Here is a 12319-nt window from a genome sequence, read left to right as displayed (position 1 = left end):
AAACAAGAAAAAAATATAGAAATATGTACTTGTTTACATAAAAGGGAGAACATTTATTATCTCAATTGCAATATTATATGAAACATATAACTATACAACACAAGAAAAAATTTTGACAATCCAAAACATGATTAGTTTTTTACTACCTTGGTAGCTGACCCTGTTCACCTTACCTGACACTGAGAGGACTGGGTAGGAGGACGAGGTGCAGACAATAAAGCTGACTCTGCATCTGTATAAGTCACACACACACGCACGCACGCACGCAAGCACACACACACCATATTATTTGTATTGGCCTATTCAGTTTCTATCAGCTCCGTTTGCTGTCCAAAATCAAACATTTTCTCACACCTAAAACTCTAGAAATGGCTGTCCACGCTTTTGTTGCGTCTCGTTTAGATTACTGCAATTCAATATACTGCGGTATATCTAAGCGTCAAATTGCACGTCTTCAGTTAGTTCAAAATGCTGCGGCCAGACTCCTTTTAAAGTGTCGTAAACATGAACACATTAACCCAGTTCTCAAATCCCTACACAACATAGCCCCTGTCTACCTCTCTGAACTTCTTCATCTAAACATCCCATCCAGAAGCCTACGATCCTGTGACCGGACATTGTTGGTAGTCCCGCGAGTTAGGCTTAAACGTCGAGGTGAACGTGCTTTTGCAGTGGCAGGGCCTCGACTCTGGAATGCCCTCCTCTAGAGATTAGAACGGCCCCTTCTCTGTCTGTTTTTAAGTCTCGGCTAAAAACATATCTATTTTCCTTAGTGTATTGACTACTGGGATTTGGCCATTTAAAGTTTTTAATTCAGGTTGTTTTAAGCTGTTGACTACAATGATATAGCCAATGGGGTTGTGTTTAATTTGTGCATGGTCTGTTTTTGTATATGTATAATAAATGTTTTCTCCTGTAAAGCACTACTTTGGTCAGCCTGATGGCTGTTGTAAATGTGCTACACAAATAAAATGAACTTGAACTTAGTTTTCTTATTATGAAAAATGTAAATATCTATTTTGTAAACTCCGTATGGCCAATGGTTACTACAGACACGTTTTATTAAATTTTATATAATTTTTTTCTGGGGCATTTTATTCATGTTAAGAACGTCAAGTTTGACAGCATCGATCGTAGCAGCAGCACTGCTACTTCACAGAACACGCGGCACGGCAAACTAATTTTGTAATTTTTGAAGCGTGTAGATTACTTTTTGTTTTGCAAAGTTATCATCATGTGGCTAAAACAGTAGATTAGACGTTTTTAGAGGCTTCAATCTTCGCGAAGTTTCGCGCTCAGGCTCACCGTGTTCGGCTGAGGGGATGGGGGACGTGGGTGTGCAGCAGCCGCTGAATCTGTGTCTACGAGACATGATAACGTCCCGGAGACAGCAGAGATGTTATTATTGTTGGATGCAATCATAAATCAGTAATTATTTTACTAAGCTAGGCTAGCTAGATAAAAGCAGGTCATGTAGCAACAAAAATACGTTTTGGAATACAGGAATAGGGCAAGCTACCTTTCTTTATGAAAAACTGTGTGACATACTGTCGACTTTGGCGTTCTCTGTCTTCTCTTTCCTTCTTTTCTTTCCGTTTTTGATGCCCTGACTTTTGATGTGACATGCTTGCGTGTGTCACTGTCTGCGCTGCATCATAACAAGTCCAATTAACAAAAGACGCTACACTATTGATCGTAGCTCGGACAGCGCAGGTGGAATGAACCATTGTGAGGGAGCAGGGAGGGGTGTGACTGAAACAGTAAATACATTATTTGTTTTTTAAATATTAAATCTATGGTCAAAACGGACAAAATACACATTTAGTGCACGAGGGGCCCTAGCACATTTAATGTATGTATAAAAAAGAGAAAAGAAATAGGGGCCGTTAACGGCGTTAGTGAGACTATTATCGCGCGTTAAAAAAAATGTCGCCGTTAATCTATTCTCAAAGTTGGGTTGGGAGCTGGGTCTATACTACGCAAGCTATGATGACTTTCACCTTGATATTTTAGCGCGGATGTATACCATTTTAACTGCACTGTACGGGGCGAGAACGAGATTTTTCAACTCGCGTGATTCGCGTCATTCGCGGAAGCAGAAGCCGCCTCATCATCTCATAACCAGGGCTTCATTCGCGCGATTCGCGCAGCAAGTAGGTCTATTGGCTCTTTGCATTAACACATAAATCACTCGCGCTTGACACGCCATTCGCGTTTGGTCTGAACACAACATAACGTTACTGTGAAATTACCGCATCAAACGTGACGTGCTAACATGGATGCAGCTATGAAGCCGCCGGGTTTGCTTCAGGGAATATTAATTTTTAAGAAGCTTCCCAATAGAAACATCGACAAGACTAAGGTTGTTTGCACCTTGTGCAATGCGGAATTGGTTTAAAAAAAAAACTCTCTCAACAGGTAGTGGTCTAGCTTTAGTTGAAACCAGTAACTTTGTATTGAGATCTAATGTATTATGGCTCTTGTATGACATATCGCTTGTTGCACCCTAACTCTTTGTAAGTCGCTTTGTATAAAAGCGTCTGCTAAATGACTAAATGTAAATGTACTGTAGGAGCTCTTCCAGTCTCAAGTACCACCTAAACGGAAATCATCCCTTAGCTAATGCGGAAGTAAACACAAGTTCATCTTATTGAACATAATTTAATTTTCATCACCAATTATCATAGTAGAACAGCTTTCTCAAGCAGTTTGTGATGCATTTTGGAAACAGGAGATGAGCCCCTGGTCTAATGCGTCACCTGGCTTGAGAAACCCGTTCTCAAAGACTTACTTTTAGTCATTATTTGGGTAGCACACATATTCTGAATGCCTTCGGCAGAATTCAAATGAGCCATTTTAATCTAGATTAATCTAGATTAATTTTGGAATTAATCTAGATTAATCTAGATTAAAAAAAATAATCTATGCCCACCACTAATATATATATATATATTTACATAATTATACAAACAGCATGTATATATATATATCTATTAAAAAAACAATGTGTGTAAACTCTGGTTCCTTATAAGGCACAGCATTAAATAAATGCTTACACCGTGTCTACTCCGGATGCGGCGCAAAACAACACCACAAAAGACAATAGAACGCATTAGAACCCATTATAATTTTTTATTGTGTTCACACTGGATCCGGTATGACACGGTGGCATGCATTAGTGGGTCAGCCAAATCTAATATACTACACAAAAACATAACAAAATTATGATTCAAATGAAACCAATAAAGACCACACTTAAAATGCATGCTTACATGCCATCCCCAAGTCATTCCATTTCAAACAGCTTGAAAGGAGTGGATTTTGAAATAAGATAGAAAAAAACAAGGAATAAAAAATAAAGATGTTAAGCGTTATTCAAAAATGAAAAAAAAAAACATTTTTTAGAATTTTTCAATACTCATGTTTTTTTATATGCATTCCAATAAATATCAATCAAACTGTGTTTGGTTTGTTTTGATTCGAGATACAGCTAACTAACACAATAAAAACATGATAACATAATAAAAAAACTCTCCAATTGTCATTTTGAAACAAAACTCTACATATATCCTGTAACTGTCTGCCAAGAACGAGGCAGATCAATATTATTCGCACACAGACACTATCTTCCTGGAACATACTGAAGCTCAAAAATAGCCATAAAATATTTTTAGCAATGTATACAATTTTGACAGATTTTTTATTTTAAAGATGCTGTTCTGCCTTTCACTTTGATTTAACTCTTAGGGCCAATTATGTTTATATTTTTACTGCAATCAATGTGTTTCTATCTGATATTTTCGTTAAATCAGATCTCCAGTTAGATAATCGGCCTATCAAACACTACAACTCGGCAAGAGATGAAAAAGTTTGCGAGTCTAAATAAGTACATATGCCAAGCTCCAAATTGTGAAGAAAAAAAGTTTCCTTTTCCTGAGGAAAAAGGACCAAAATACCCACAGTATTTGAATTGGGTATCTGGCAGATAGTACATTTACTTTCATTGAATCTAATTACTAAGAAGGAAACGGGCGCAGCAGCTTGCAAAACATGTGTTTGTGTGACATGCACTGATTCAGAATTGCAGGGTTGAATGAATAAATTCCTCCAACCTTTTCTCCACCTCCCTCCATCTGTGTGCATGTTATCACTCTTTTCTGCCTCTCATCAGCCCTCACTTTATTTCCCCATTGATCCCACTGATATGCCGCAGTGACATGCTGTGCGTCTATTTCCTGCTGTCGATTGGTAATTTGGTAGTTGTATGGGGGTGGCTTCAGGAATAGCTCCAGAGTTGTAGTGCTACATGTGTGGGTGCAATTTTCCAGAGTCCTCGTTCGGGAAAGAGCGGCCTTCCTTAAGAACACTGCCAAGATGCATTTATAGACCTGGCTGGAGGATTTGATACTACTGAATTTGATGTCATAGGTTTTATTTAAAGCTCACATTACACAAAGTGTTTATTGTTTTAACAAATATGTAATGTTTTGCAGCAGATTCATTCACCAGTCATGTCAGACTTTAATACAAGTTGCACTGAAAATTAACCTTTTGGGTGTTTTGGAGTCAGCGCTGACTAGAACAACAATATGGGTAAAATGTCAACTCTTTGGGTGTGAGTGCATCACATACTGACTAATGCGTCACATAAACAGTATTTGAGTATTTGCCCCCACACTGACTATTTAGTTAAATATGTTCGCTTTTACGTCAGATCATTAAAGGCTGACGCATTACTGGAACTGGGGTGAAATAATTTTGTATTCATCTTCAAAGATGTACATGATTCTGTAAGTTAGTTAGTGAGCAGGTGGCAGGTTGGTCATGTACATGAAATGACGTTTTGGTTTGTGCATATTTACAGTAGAACAAGAGAAAGTTTTTTTTTAGATAGAAACGTAATATGTTGATAATCAGAGCGAAGGTGTTCTCCTCACAGCTGTTTTCTGTACAACTATATGGTGATTGCTCATAATTTCGCTAAAGGTATTTTAATGATATACAATCACAGACTACAGTGTCTTTAGTTCAGCCTAATGATGTGAAAGCAGTGTTGCTTAAATTGCTAAATTACAAGGACTATATCCACTTGACAGAGGAGAAAAGCTCTAGAGAGCTAAAATGATTTGCTGTTCATATTGCTGTTGTCTATCAGGTTTGTTTTCATTGCCGACCATGACATTTTTTAAATGTCAAAAACATGGCAACAGGCAATAAAACCTTGTAGTCTTCTAAAAAATGTTTCTTCCTTCAATAATCACTATGCTTTAAGATTACTTTTAAAAACAATGTTGAGTAAAATACATACAGTAGTGTCATGGGTGTCTTCAATTTACAACTACATGGAGTATTACCTAAAATGTTAGATGTTACATAAGAGTGTATTGGAATTGCACTGTTAAAAATAGGCACAATTAGCTTGGCTTTACAAGTCACTCTCTTTGAGAGCGAGAATAATAGAAATACGTAGAAATTGCATAACTTGATGAGTTGAAATTGAAAAGTTGTACTTCAAAATCAATGGCAGCATTTTATTTACAGTAAGTCAAATGTGTATGGGGTCCAGGACAAAAGTATGGTCCATTTTATGAGCCAATCACCTGACATATCCCATGTGACTAATTATTATGATGCTGCAGGAAACAATATTAAATGTCTGTCAATCGAGAAAAATTGGGCCATGCTACCCAGTCAAACTTAAAGTCTTTAGGATAAATTTTTACATTTATGCATGCGCCATGTAGCTTACTAGAGTCCCTAACTCTACCCTAAACCCTCCCCAACCCTAACCTTACTAGCAGCGAATGCAGACACAACCGTGGGTGAAGGGTTGGGGATGATAACAGCGAACAACATGGTGGCACAAAAGGGGACTCAGAAAAGGACCGTTTGTCTTCCCCTTGACGTGTGCAGTGTGCACAAAAAGCGCTCCTGGACCTCCGTTTCTCCTTCCTCAACGTTTCCCTCCCACCTGCTCTTTCAATCTCTCTTTCCTCACAACCTCCCCCATGAAAATAGGGCAACTGTTGCATAAGCAATGGAGGAGTGGGGGAGATGGATGCGAAGAGCAGGAGAGAATGTGGGGGTTGAGAAAAAGAATAGCTGGAGACGTTTGGATATGCAGAGAGATGGCAGAGAAAGAGTATGCTTTCTGTTCCTCTCTCTCTTTCTGATCCAGTGCTGTGCCTCTCTGTCTGGCATGCGGCCTGCTGAAAGTAGGCTACGTTTGACGCGCTTGAGGTTTACGCTTTCTGAGTCACACTACGCTGCTGAACACTAAACCCACTGATTGCATTTCAGCAATGCTTCAGCTGGCCGGATTGCAAAGTCTTACATAGAACAAAATGACAGTTCATGTTCTTCCACACAATGGAGCGACAGCGATAGCTGGATTATCCCAGGCAATACCGATTCTGAATTTAAAGTGCTGCCTGACGTTTTCAACACGGATTAAACAAACAGGCAATTTGACTGTTAAAATGTCCTTTTTGGGCGCTCAAAACTGTTTATTTCCTACAACACATTCCAATGGTCTGATATTGATCTGAATGCGGAGAACAAGTTGTAAGTCTTTCCATCACAGTGCATGTTTTCAAAGGACTGCACGCAATTTCCTTTTCCTTCGCTGTTTCCTTGACTACTCAGAGGCTGCTATCCTGACAGGAAGTGATTTATTTAATGGAGAGGTGTACATGGCCACATAACCTACGACTTTGTGGTGTGATATTGGCGAATGCTGTCATTGAAAATTTTGACTTCTTAGGTCAGGGTCAACCAGACCACATCGTTACCTTGTTCGTTGGGTTTCCTTGTTAAAAATGTTTATCATACCAGTTGGTAATTCAAAGCTTCCCATCGTATTTAAAATCTTAGATCAGCAGTAAAGTTTGTCTCTCAACCACATGGGATTACTTAATGGAGAAAGCTGAAATCCAGTTTGTCTAAACAAGCTATCATGAAAAGGAACGCAGAAAGGAAGGGAAGGAAAAGCCAGCCAATCACGTGTCACTTTCTTCTACATAACTGTATATTCTAAAACTACATTCTTCAGGTCAGGCAAACAGACAGAAGTACACACATGGCGAGCCAGTCGATGAGAAAGCACGAGAGGTAGAGGAATGACCTCATGTTGTCTGCGCGTCCAGATGTTTCCAGACGCGACTGAGAGTTTCCCCATATATGAGGCAACCACTGGGACAAAAGAATGAGAAAGGTAGAGAGCTAAGGAGGGCCAAAAAGACTAAATTCTTTATGGAATGTGATGAATATGTCAATTATTTTGTGTTATTATTAATATTATATTTATTATAATTAATTATAATATATAATTGCATCTAAATTGATTACAAAACTGCAATGATCCCTTGGTTTAAAATGGTCATCAAAGTGTGTAAAGAAAATTCCCTCAATGTTGAGGTGCAATGTTTGCTAACTGACATACTTACGTAAGGCAACAATTTCCCTAAACATTAGCATTGTCCTCACTTAATACTTTGCATACAAGTGTTGTTTCTTGGGCACGTAGGATAAGAAAAGACTGTAAACAATCGTCCATGCTAACAGTGGATACAATGACGACAGACAGAAAGTTTCAGTTCAACTGCTGATGTTCCGGCTCTACGCCACTCTTCGTGTCTGCGCAAACACAGCAGTTTGTTCCACCACAGCCAGTGTGCCCAAAAGTCTAGGTCTAAAGATGTCCCAAAATACAGACAGCATACAACAAAAGCTAAACTAACTAGAGAGTACTCATTGTGCAATTTTCTTTTGGAATGTGCGCTGTAAAAAGGAACGTTTTTGGCAAAATTGTGGGGCTGGGAAGTCTGAGACAGCGGTTATGAAATGTCGTACGGCTATGCTGCCAAAAGGGGTGTAAACAACACAGAGCTATTGTGGGACGGGCCTTGCTGTTGCCTGGTTACAAATATTTTGGGCAGGGAACCAGGCAAACATGTCCCACCTCCCCAGGAAACAAGACGCTCTCGTGACTGCTGCAGGGGTTCAAGTTCTAAAATGAACGGAGAGACGAAAACAGAAAGCGTAGTGTAAACAAAACATACGTTCTCTCTGCAGTTTCGTGCCCCTCCCCTAAATTATTTAACTTTTTCTAGAGCAGAATGGCAACGGTTTATCGAAAAAAGAAAATGAAGTTTAACAATATGGCTTCGAAGTAGTGCCAGTAAAACAAAAACAAAGTTTGTTTTTGCATGAAGCCAAATGTACTCATAAGACAACTAAGGCATATGAGCACAGTTGGGGAAGTTTGAACTGAAATGCAAATCAATATATTTTCCTATTCATTAGTTATATTATAACACACAAACTGCAACAACTGCAGTAACCAAAGAAACAACAAAACGAGTGATTATCATTTTAGGACATTTTCTCTACATGCATTACAGGGTAAATTAACATGCCAAATCATGCGCTTGTATGATTACAATTTTGATACCTTGCTTCTAAAACAGCTTGGGTATTAAAAACAAATACTTTCAAACATAACTTAGTAGAAAAGGTTTCATATTTTAAGTTTTAAGAATCACAGCAGAGCTTCTCTTAATGAAGTAACAAGTAGGTCAATGTAAAATTTTGGGGGGTTATTTACTGATGAAACTACTGAGCTTTAATGTGCAACTACCTCTCATAAACATTATAATAGTACACTGCATAGATCATAAGTATGACTTAGCAAAAAATCTGTATTAGGGTAGTTAACAAATAAATGACCCGTGACAGCAAAAAATGTAGAAAAAACTAGCTTATGAGATACAATATAATAAACATTTTTGCAACATCACACCATAGGACACATATACGGCACATTTGTCAGATACCAATTTGAAAATCGAGAACTGTAATGGCTTTTAATTAAAAGTACAAATGTAATCTTTTTTTGATGATTATCTTGTGATTACATAATTAATAATTGTTTCACACATTATGGTACAAAAAGGCTCTTCCTAACCATATTGCTTTGTGGTTAGTCCCCGGTCACTGGCCTAGGCACAGCTAGGCCCTGTTTAAACCTGTTATTAACATAAGTGACCCTGGACGACAAAACCAGTCTAAAAGGTCAATTTTTCGAAATTAAGGTTTACATCATCTGAAAGATGAAGAAACAAGCTTTCTATTGATATATGGTTTGTTGGTAAAAGGATACTTTCTGACAGAACAATAACTGTTTACAAAGCTGGAATCTGAGGGTGTATAAAAAGCTAATATTGAGAAAATCGCCTTTGAAGTTGTTAATCTGTGGCACTGCAGCTGGCAATCCATTCACAAAGATGAAAGTTTTTATACATGTACAGTAGGAAATTTATGGAAAATCGATTACTAAAAATGTCCCTGTGCTACTTAAGACTGGTTTTGTTTTCCAGGGTCACATATTAATATTTGTATTACAGGGCCAAATTAAATCTTTAGTTAATTGATGAAGTGTTTTTTTTTAATGATGTGTATCTTCATACACTGTTAAATGACACATCTAATAAAGTGCACTTTAAGATATTACAAAACAACAATGCATGCATGTTATAAACACCTCCTAAAGACAATGTTTAAAAAACATTTAAAAATAGGACTGTATGAACTATTTTGTTCAAGCTGTCCACGTGCCAATGGCTTGAGAAAGTTAAACAATTATTTATGGATCAAAACTGCCTTAGACGATAAATCCACTCGATTTATTAAACACAGATACTTTCTAAATGCAGTTTACAAAAGTTACTCTCTGCAGGTTATCAACGATATGAGCGTATGAATAGCTAACGTTGAACCAAAACTTTACTAACCCTAAAACTTGTTTTGATACGTCTGGCTGATGTTTTATGTAGAAATAACCTGTTTCTAACTTTAAAATGGACGTTTGCATTCCAGAGCCACTCGGGGAACTTGCTCACCAGGCACAACCATCCGATGTTTATGCAAACCTACATTTACACAAAACAGCCAAACTAGCTGACTGTGTAATTTGGAAGCTGGGTAAAACGACCTAGTATGAACTCTTGGGCGGTATTTTTAAAGTCCGTTGTAACGTTAACGTTACTTACTTTGGCGGTAGCATACCATAGCTAACAACAGATCGCATCTATTTGATAGGCTTACAAAAATGTCAAGTAAGTCAAACGACGCCAAAATGCTTAAATGCAGCAATTTTGATTAGATAGACAGCTGTAACTTATATTGTTACTAACATGAATGTCTGTTTACAACGTTGCTCTGCAATGCTAGAACGATTAACGTTAGCACGCTTGCTAACATACATAACGTTAGCTAACTAACGTTAAGTTACTTAGAATACTTACTAAAACAATTCATCACATAAGACTGCGTGGTTAATCGAAATCATCAAATGGCCAAAATTGATAATATTCGCCTCTCAATATCTCGCGGAAGTCAAAAGTATTGGAATGTGCAAACATCGTTTCTCTGTGAAAACCCACGGGCAATGTTTAACCGCTCTGACAGCTGCCCCTTTAAGGGTTACCACGGAAACATGTTGCTACGCAGCAAAAACAAAAAAGTACCAATCGTCGTGACGTCCTTGCGTCAGACGTGCGGGAACGGCGTTTCCACGGAGACGAAACGTTGTATACACATGCAGGATTGGTTGTAGAAGTAGCGGGCTTGGTTGCCATCAAAGCTGTATAGTTTACTTTTAATTTGACCACGGAATTTGAGACGTTAAACAGAAGTAGGTGACTTATTGTTCCCCAGTGACTGTATATTTACTGACTACAGTAAAAATGTTATGTAGATTATAGAGGATCAACAGTTCTGAATTCTGTTCAACTGTCTGCTCAGACAAAAAGTGACATAAATATGACAAGAGAAAAGGGCTAACAGAAGCCTCTAATGCCCCTGTTGCTTTGTCTTCGAGCCTGCTACAGATTCTTCTGCGTATCTGGTTCATCTTTAAACATCGCACATATGATTTCTTTGACGTAACAACATGATTTTTAAAGCGGGTCGATGGTGTTCTTGTGGATATTGGTAAAATGTTTGCCGCACATTGCAAGTTGGCTACTACGTGTTAGTCACTGCTGTTCGGTCGTTATAATGTCTGCCACTGGACACAGCGTTCTCCGCCGGTGACGTGAAGTGCTGCTGACTAATTGTTGTTATCCCAACTCTTCCCCATTCTCAACATGAGGTGTTGTTACACACCGGTGTGCAGTCTGTCTACCCCTGTTAGATGATGTTTTATCTTTTGGCACATGTTTCTAAATTACTAACGCTTTCTCCGTTTAATTTAGCTTTACCTTACTAACAATACAAATTGCTCATAGAACAATGACTCACCTTTGTTCCTACATGAAATAAAATGCGTTGTGACAGTATATGACAATATATAATTTCCGTCACTACAGCCCACTGTCCAACTTGGAACTTGTGCATGGTTTCTTGTAAATGGCGAGGGTAAACCATAATGGACGCTTTGTACGCTGAACAATAACGCGAATTCAGTAGAACTCCTCTGCCGTCATTCATTGTTATGATTTTAAGGATTTTAATGCATTTCAGGATAAGTAATGTATCTTAAAGATGTGGGTTTATCAAATTAAGACTTGTCAGGTAGTTTATGTATCGTAGTTTAACTACTTTAATAACTCAAAACACAACAACACTGAAGCAACATTTCACGTCTAAAAATAAGACAAAGTTTAAAACTTACCCACTATAGACAACTGGTTAAGTTAATCTCTGACCCGACCGGTTCTCAAGACTGTTAGCGACGAAGGAACCTCTTGTGTATCGGGGATTCCGTGGGGCGTGTCGGTGAGAAAGTTTACAGTGGAGTCAAAACAAGCGAAAGCGGTTTCCCTCCTAAGTTTAACCGCTAACTCAGCAAAATGTGCCCTTCTAAAATAGTTCAGGCACTTTCTCATAATTTGAAGGTAGAGGTATATATATATATAATGTTTTTCATAGCCTTCAACGAAAAACAACACATTTTGTTAAATTAAATGGTAAATTATTGCTAAGCTTATCGTTTTATGCTGAAAAACAATCTATTTTCTCATTTAAAATGTATTTTATTGTGTAGATTAAGAGAGAATTTAGGGGAGAAAATCTTCATTTTGTTAGGGGATAAAGTGGTTTCAATCTGACAAAGTTACATAAAGCTGCACTTTTTATTTTTTAAATGTAGCCCTTAGATGAGATACTTGAAAGTGTGTTGTTTCTAAATATTGTCTATAAAAATCATCTTACAATTAAAAATATCTCGTGGAAGTAATAGTAAACGTACCTATTCTTGACCACGAGCAAGCTGTCTCTTTCTGTGGGTGAGGGATTCCCTTACACGTCATATTGCTTA

At 38.0% G+C, this 12319-nt stretch overlaps 1 long non-coding RNA gene across 3 annotated transcripts in view; it reads right to left on the bottom strand.

Moving 5' to 3' along the window:
- Positions 1-12319, bottom strand: part of LOC130435272 (uncharacterized) — a 21810-nt gene extending 9491 nt beyond the window's left edge. Inside the window, exon 1 of one of the 3 annotated variants that reach the window (XR_008908799.1) lies at positions 12251-12319. This is a non-coding gene — a long non-coding RNA (uncharacterized LOC130435272). The other 2 variants (XR_008908800.1, XR_008908801.1) reach the window with 2 other exon arrangements.

The sequence above is a fragment of the Triplophysa dalaica genome, chromosome 14, assembly GCF_015846415.1.
Source record: "Triplophysa dalaica isolate WHDGS20190420 chromosome 14, ASM1584641v1, whole genome shotgun sequence".
In the NCBI taxonomy this organism is placed as follows: Eukaryota; Metazoa; Chordata; class Actinopteri; order Cypriniformes; family Nemacheilidae; genus Triplophysa; species Triplophysa dalaica.
The sequence above is the reverse complement of the archived record's forward strand: the minus strand, read 5'-3'. Positions and strand labels throughout refer to the sequence as shown.